Below are 6,082 nucleotides of genomic sequence, written 5' to 3'. Positions count from 1 at the left end.
TGGCGTTCTCCTGCTCAGTCATGGGTATATGGCGTCTTGTAACTTACCTACAAGGTACTAAGTCGGCTTCAGATGGCTCACCCATGGCCACACAGACCAGGTCAGGGACAGCCAACCGGGCATCGATTTCATTACATATGCTGCAGGGTTGATGCGTTAATGCAATATTTTTGTTTTTTCTTCGGAATCGTATTATTTCAGTAAATTTTAGGCAGGACCTTACAGACCGTCCTGGTAATGTCCCCTCGGTCCTCGTGAAGAATGGGGACTTACAGCATGTACTGAAAGACAAAGCAAGAACCAAATGAACCTGCGTCTACAATGTGCTGCGCTCCGGCCGTAGACCCTCAGGTCAGCAGATTCAGCTGGCCATGGCTCCAGCGGTGTAGTAATGTGGCATGTGTGCAGCGGACTGCTGATGGTCACCCACTACAATGCGATTCCTGGAGACGCCGCTGATCTCCGGGAAGGCCAGGAGGGATTCTAGCGGTTCTAGCTTCACCCAAAGACACACAGAGCTTAATTCATTCTATGATACTGGGAGACATGGACTGGCTTGCTAAGGCCGGCGCCGCGAGGAGGGATTAGTGGGAGCGACACAAAAACAGAAGCCATAGATTGCAGTGGGTTTGTTCACATGCATTCCAGGCACACAGGAAAACAGAAACTAGACGGTGCTGCATCGCCCTGCGGATCTGTGCGCCAAAGGTCCCCAGCGAAGTCAACTGTGCGGGGCGAGGTGCGCAAATACAAGAAGAGGCGTGAAGCAGGGTGGGCGCACTGGAAAAAGACTAAAGCTGGAAGTAATGAGTCATTTCTGTCTGCCATGTTCATTGTGCACAAACACCCTGCGGGCCTCAGACGTACAGCAGACTGCGCCAATACGCATAAGAACAGCCGCGTGGTAAGGGGCACGCAACTGCGCTTACATCCACGAGGCCAGCTGAATACTTAGGTCCTCCCAGGTCATTGTATCAGGTGAGAAGAGCGCCATCGCCAGAGATCAAGGACTGTTTTGGCATCATCCCATGAAAGGTCAACGGTAAAGGCCCATCTACATGGACGACTGTCGGGATAATGATGGCCGCCCCTCGTCCTGCACATACTGGCTGCGGTGCTGCTGCAGGGAACTAGTGTCGGTGGCTCTCAGCGGGGCGGCTGCAGATTTCTCTCCTTGCTCCGTTCTCCATTCACTTTACACGGCGGCCGTTCAGTAGGGAGCGGCTGCAGTTTATACTGAGCAATCAGCGTTTAGGCTGCAGACAATCCTGACCGCTGATCTTCAGTGTAAATAGCAGTCGGTCACTAGTGAACGGCCGCTGTGTTAGGTCAATGGAGAGGTGGGGGGCGAGGATAGGAATCTCCTGCAGCCGCTCTGCCCCCTGCTGTCAGAAAGCTAGTGCTTCTAGTTCCCGTGCAGCAGCACCGCAGCGAGGGCACACAGGGGCGAGCGTCGGGCATCATTTGTCTGACCTTTGTCCCGTGTAAATGGGCCTTAACCCAAATCCTCCATAAGTGTACGGCGGCCGGTGGTTCTGCCTTTTCGGCTGATGCTTCTCGAGGCAGCGGTTCTCACCAGGCAGACCGCAGCGGTAGATCTCTTTATTGGCAGCCTGTTCATGGTAAGTGACCGCAAACAGGCGACGAAGGAAAGCATCAAGCCGCCGGCTGATATGTGCCGTCATGCTGCAGGTTTCCGATGCAGCCGGGATCACGACTGTGTTCATCAATCATCTAACAGGAAGTCCCCGCGACCTTCCAGACCCTGGAGACCGCGCGCTGCAGCCCCCCGCCCCTGGGGATCGCACCCTTCCTGCTAATCCCCATCACAGGACTGCCATAGGGTAAGGTGGTGTTCACAGGTTGCAGGCCCCGTCTGCATCGGGTATTAGCGGCTCCCAGGGGTTATAATGTATAATAGTTCCATGTGTATCTGCAGCGCCTCCCTACGACCGGCTGAGCAGTAAGGTGATGCTACACGTCAGACTCCGGTGATGGCCGTGCCACAGCTCTGAAGGGACAGTTACACCCCATCTGTTTAGCATGTTAGACGCCCCTCGACCTTCAGAACATTTTGTCATGGCCTCCACCCATGAGCCCCAGGATACGCCAGCAGCCCCTCCCCCATCCCCCCATGGGCCCCCGGGACGAGGCCACCAATTCATTGAGCCTGAGCGGACCTGGCCTCGTCCGCAGGCTTCTTGGGGGGATCAAAGTCCTTCCATTTTACCACGAAGCGTTTGCAAGTGTCGCACGAATAGAGCCAGCGGCCAGGTCCGTCCGTCCGTGAGGCCTGCGGACCGCGGCCAGGTCCGTCCGTCCGTGAGGCCTGCGGACCGCGGCCAGGTCCGTCCGTCCGTCCGTTCGTGAGGCCTGCGGACCGCGGCCAGGTCCGTCCATCCGTCCGTGAGGCCTGCGGACCGCGGCCAGGTCCGTCCGTGAGGCCTTCGGACCGCGGCCAGGTCCGTCCGTCCGTTCGTCCGTCCGTGAGGCCTGCGGACCGCGGCCAGGTCCGTCCGTCCGTGAGGCCTGCGGACCGCGGCCAGGTCCGTCCGTCCGTCCGTCCGTCCGTGAGGCCTGCGGACCGCGGCCAGGTCCGTCCGTCCGTCCGTCCGTCCGTGAGGCCTGCGGACCGCGGCCAGGTCCGTCCGTCCGTCCGTCCGTCCGTGAGGCCTGCGGACCGCGGCCAGGTCCGTCCGTCCGTCCGTGAGGCCTGCGGACCGCGGCCAGGTCCGTCCGTCCGTCCGTCCGTGAGGCCTGCGGACCGCGGCCAGGTCCGTCCGTCCGTCCGTCCGTCCGTGAGGCCTGCGGACCGCGGCCAGGTCCGTCCGTCCGTCCGTGAGGCCTGCGGACCGCGGCCAGGTCCGTCCGTCCGTCCGTGAGGCCTGCGGACCGCGGCCAGGTCCGTCCGTCCGTCCGTGAGGCCTGCGGACCGCGGCCAGGTCCGTCCGTTCGTGAGGCCTGCGGACCGCGGCCAGGTCCGTCCGTCCGTCCGTCCGTGAGGCCTGCGGACCGCGGCCAGGTCCGTCCGTCCGTCCGTGAGGCCTGCGGACCGCGGCCAGGTCCGTCCGTGAGGCCTTCGGACCGCGGCCAGGTCCGTCCGTCCGTTCGTCCGTCCGTGAGGCCTGCGGACCGCGGCCAGGTCCGTCCGTCCGTCCGTCCGTCCGTCCGTGAGGCCTGCGGACCGCGGCCAGGTCCGTCCGTCCGTCCTGCGGACCGCGGCCAGGTCCGTCCGTCCGTCCGTCCGTGAGGCCTGCGGACCGCGGCCAGGTCCGTCCGTCCGTCCGTCCGTCCGTCCGTCCGTGAGGCCTGCGGCCTGCGGACCGCGGCCAGGTCCGTCCGTGAGGCCTGCGGACCGCGGCCAGGTCCGTCCGTCCGTCCGTGAGGCCTGCGGACCGCGGCCAGGTCCGTCCGTCCGTCCGTGAGGCCTGCGGACCGCGGCCAGGTCCGTCCGTCCGTCCGTGAGGCCTGCGGACCGCGGCCAGGTCCGTCCGTCCGTCCGTGAGGCCTGCGGACCGCGGCCAGGTCCGTCCGTCCGTGAGGCCTGCGGACCGCGGCCAGGTCCGTCCGTCCGTGAGGCCTGCGGACCGCGGCCAGGTCCGTCCGTCCGTGAGGCCTGCGGACCGCGGCCAGGTCCGTCCGTCCGTGAGGCCTGCGGACCGCGGCCAGGTCCGTCCGTCCGTGAGGCCTGCGGACCGCGGCCAGGTCCGTCCGTCCGTGAGGCCTGCGGACCGCGGCCAGGTCCGTCCGTGAGGCCTGCGGACCGCGGCCAGGTCCGTCCGTGAGGCCTGCGGACCGCGGTCCAGACAACGTGGCAGCATGTGTTCAGGGTGTTAAACCATAGTCCACTGTTACTCCTTGATTGGGATGCAAGTATTGCAGTGTAACAGAGCATTACGGCCGCATGCGGAATCCAGCCCTGGCGGCAGCGGCGTCCATATATACCCGTTTTTTTCTTTCTGTAGGGGGGATGGCCCGCACGGCTCGCCCTCAGACATGCGCAGTACAGATTTTAATTTTTTTTTTCTTTCCACTCCCGCTTTTCCTGCGTAATCAGACATGGCGGACGGGCCACAGCGCAGACAGCCGCCCTCGACGTCAATGGATGCCCTTTATGCGCACACCGCAGGAAAACAGAACGTGCTGCGATTCTTCCTCCGCGAGCCGAAATCATTATTGGTGTATGGGAAACACACTATGCCATAAGATGCTATGGGGGTTACTTGCTGCAGAACCTGGAGGCGGCCACCCGCTCCGGAGGGCGCAGCAATGACCCACCCGTGTGCAGCCCCCTCCGGGGGAGCTGTATTAGACATCCTGAACCAACGGCGTCACATTAGTTGTTGGGGGATGTGACTGCAGCGGAGCCTGGAGAAAGAAGAGTTATGGGGGAGCGCAGAGACTAGACCCCCTTCTAGAAGATGAAGCGTTTTATCTTAGACCCCAAATAGGGACTCTATCAAACACATACCTATACTAGGTAACCACCCTGAGACGAGGCGCCCGCCTGCTGCACCTCGCCCTAGGATATCCTGAGGCTGCAGCCATCAGCTCCGCACACGTGGCTCCCAGGCCCACGGCCGCACTCTGGGGTTTCCTATATTAGACCTCTCACTTCTTCTAGGCCCATGAACCATTGTGAGGTCTGCTCTCTGGCCCTGCTGACCACTTTGGATAGTTCACCAGCGTCTGTCTGGGCTCTCCATGTGACGGATGTAACGATCAGCCTGGGAAGCCCTGCAGGCTTTGCTCAGAAGCGGCAGCCGCTGCTCTTTTTCCCTCTCTAAGTCTAGTTCTCCTAGGCGGAGGTTCAGGAAAGAAGAGGGGGGCGGGGGGAGTTACCCTCATCAGGGCGGTTCATTTCCTATCTAAAGAGGTTAGTAGTCATTTCATAGGGTCCCCATTTAGGGTTTCAGAGAGTGATTAAAAGCTTTTTCTACAGATGCACTTTGAGCTTCTTCTCACAACGGCCCACCTAAGAGTAAACCCCAAAACTATGGCTGTGTTTGTCTTACAGACGACAGATGTGAAGTTGAAAGGGGGTTTCCACCAGAAATAACTGCTGATTAGAGATGAGCGAACCTACTCGGCCACGCCCCTTTTTCGCCCGAGTACCGCGATTTTCGAGTACTTCCGTACTCGGCCGAAAAGATTCGGGGGGCGCTGGGGGGAGGGAGAGGGCTCCCCCCTCGCCACCACGCCTCCCCCTGAATCTTTTCACCCGAGTACTGAAGTACTCGAAAATCGCGGTGCTCGATCGAGTAATTACTCTAAACGAGTAGGTTCGCTCATCTCTACTGCTGATCTATAGTCATCAATAGTTGATCAGCCATGGCCTGCCCGTATACACTGGGTTGGAGTAGAAGCTACTGCTCCGACCCCTGTAGTGGCCCGCAGGTGTAACTGCAGGAGCAGCTCCCATCCAGGATAGATCATTAATAGTTTCTGCGCCTGCTACATAGGACCCGGCCGCTCAGCTCATCAGGCACCTGACAGGCCGGTATACACTAGGTTGGAGTAGAAGCTACTGCTCCGACCCCTGTAGTGGCCCGCAGGTGTAACTGCAGGAGCCGCTCCCATCCAGGATAGATCATTAATAGTTGCTGCGCCTGCTACATAGGACCCGGCCGCTCAGCTCATCAGGGCACCTGACAGGCCGGTATACACTGGGTTGGAGTAGAAGCTACTGCTCCGACCCCTGTAGTGGCCCGCAGGTGTAACTGCAGGAGCCGCTCCCATCCAGGATAGATCATTAATAGTTGCTGCGCCTGCTACATAGGACCCGGCCGCTCAGCTCATCAGGGCACCTGACAGGCCGGTATACACTGGCTTGGAGTAGAAGCTACTGCTCTGACCCCTGTAGTGGCCCGCAGGTGTAACTGCAGGAGCCGCTCCCATCCAGGAGAGGTCATAGATTTTTAGTGGGATGCCTGGTTAACCCGATGCTGACGAGGTAACTTTGTGCAGCTGGTTCCCTTAACACAAAGAAGCCATTCTAAGGGCAAGAACGTTCTGTGCTGCAGTGCAGCTCGTCAAGTCACAGTTTGGTTCCGTTAGGACTGACGCCGGCCGTGACGCCATC

Source organism: Eleutherodactylus coqui, chromosome 1, assembly GCF_035609145.1.
Source record: "Eleutherodactylus coqui strain aEleCoq1 chromosome 1, aEleCoq1.hap1, whole genome shotgun sequence".
In the NCBI taxonomy this organism is placed as follows: Eukaryota; Metazoa; Chordata; class Amphibia; order Anura; family Eleutherodactylidae; genus Eleutherodactylus; species Eleutherodactylus coqui.
This window is presented reverse-complemented; position numbering follows the sequence as displayed.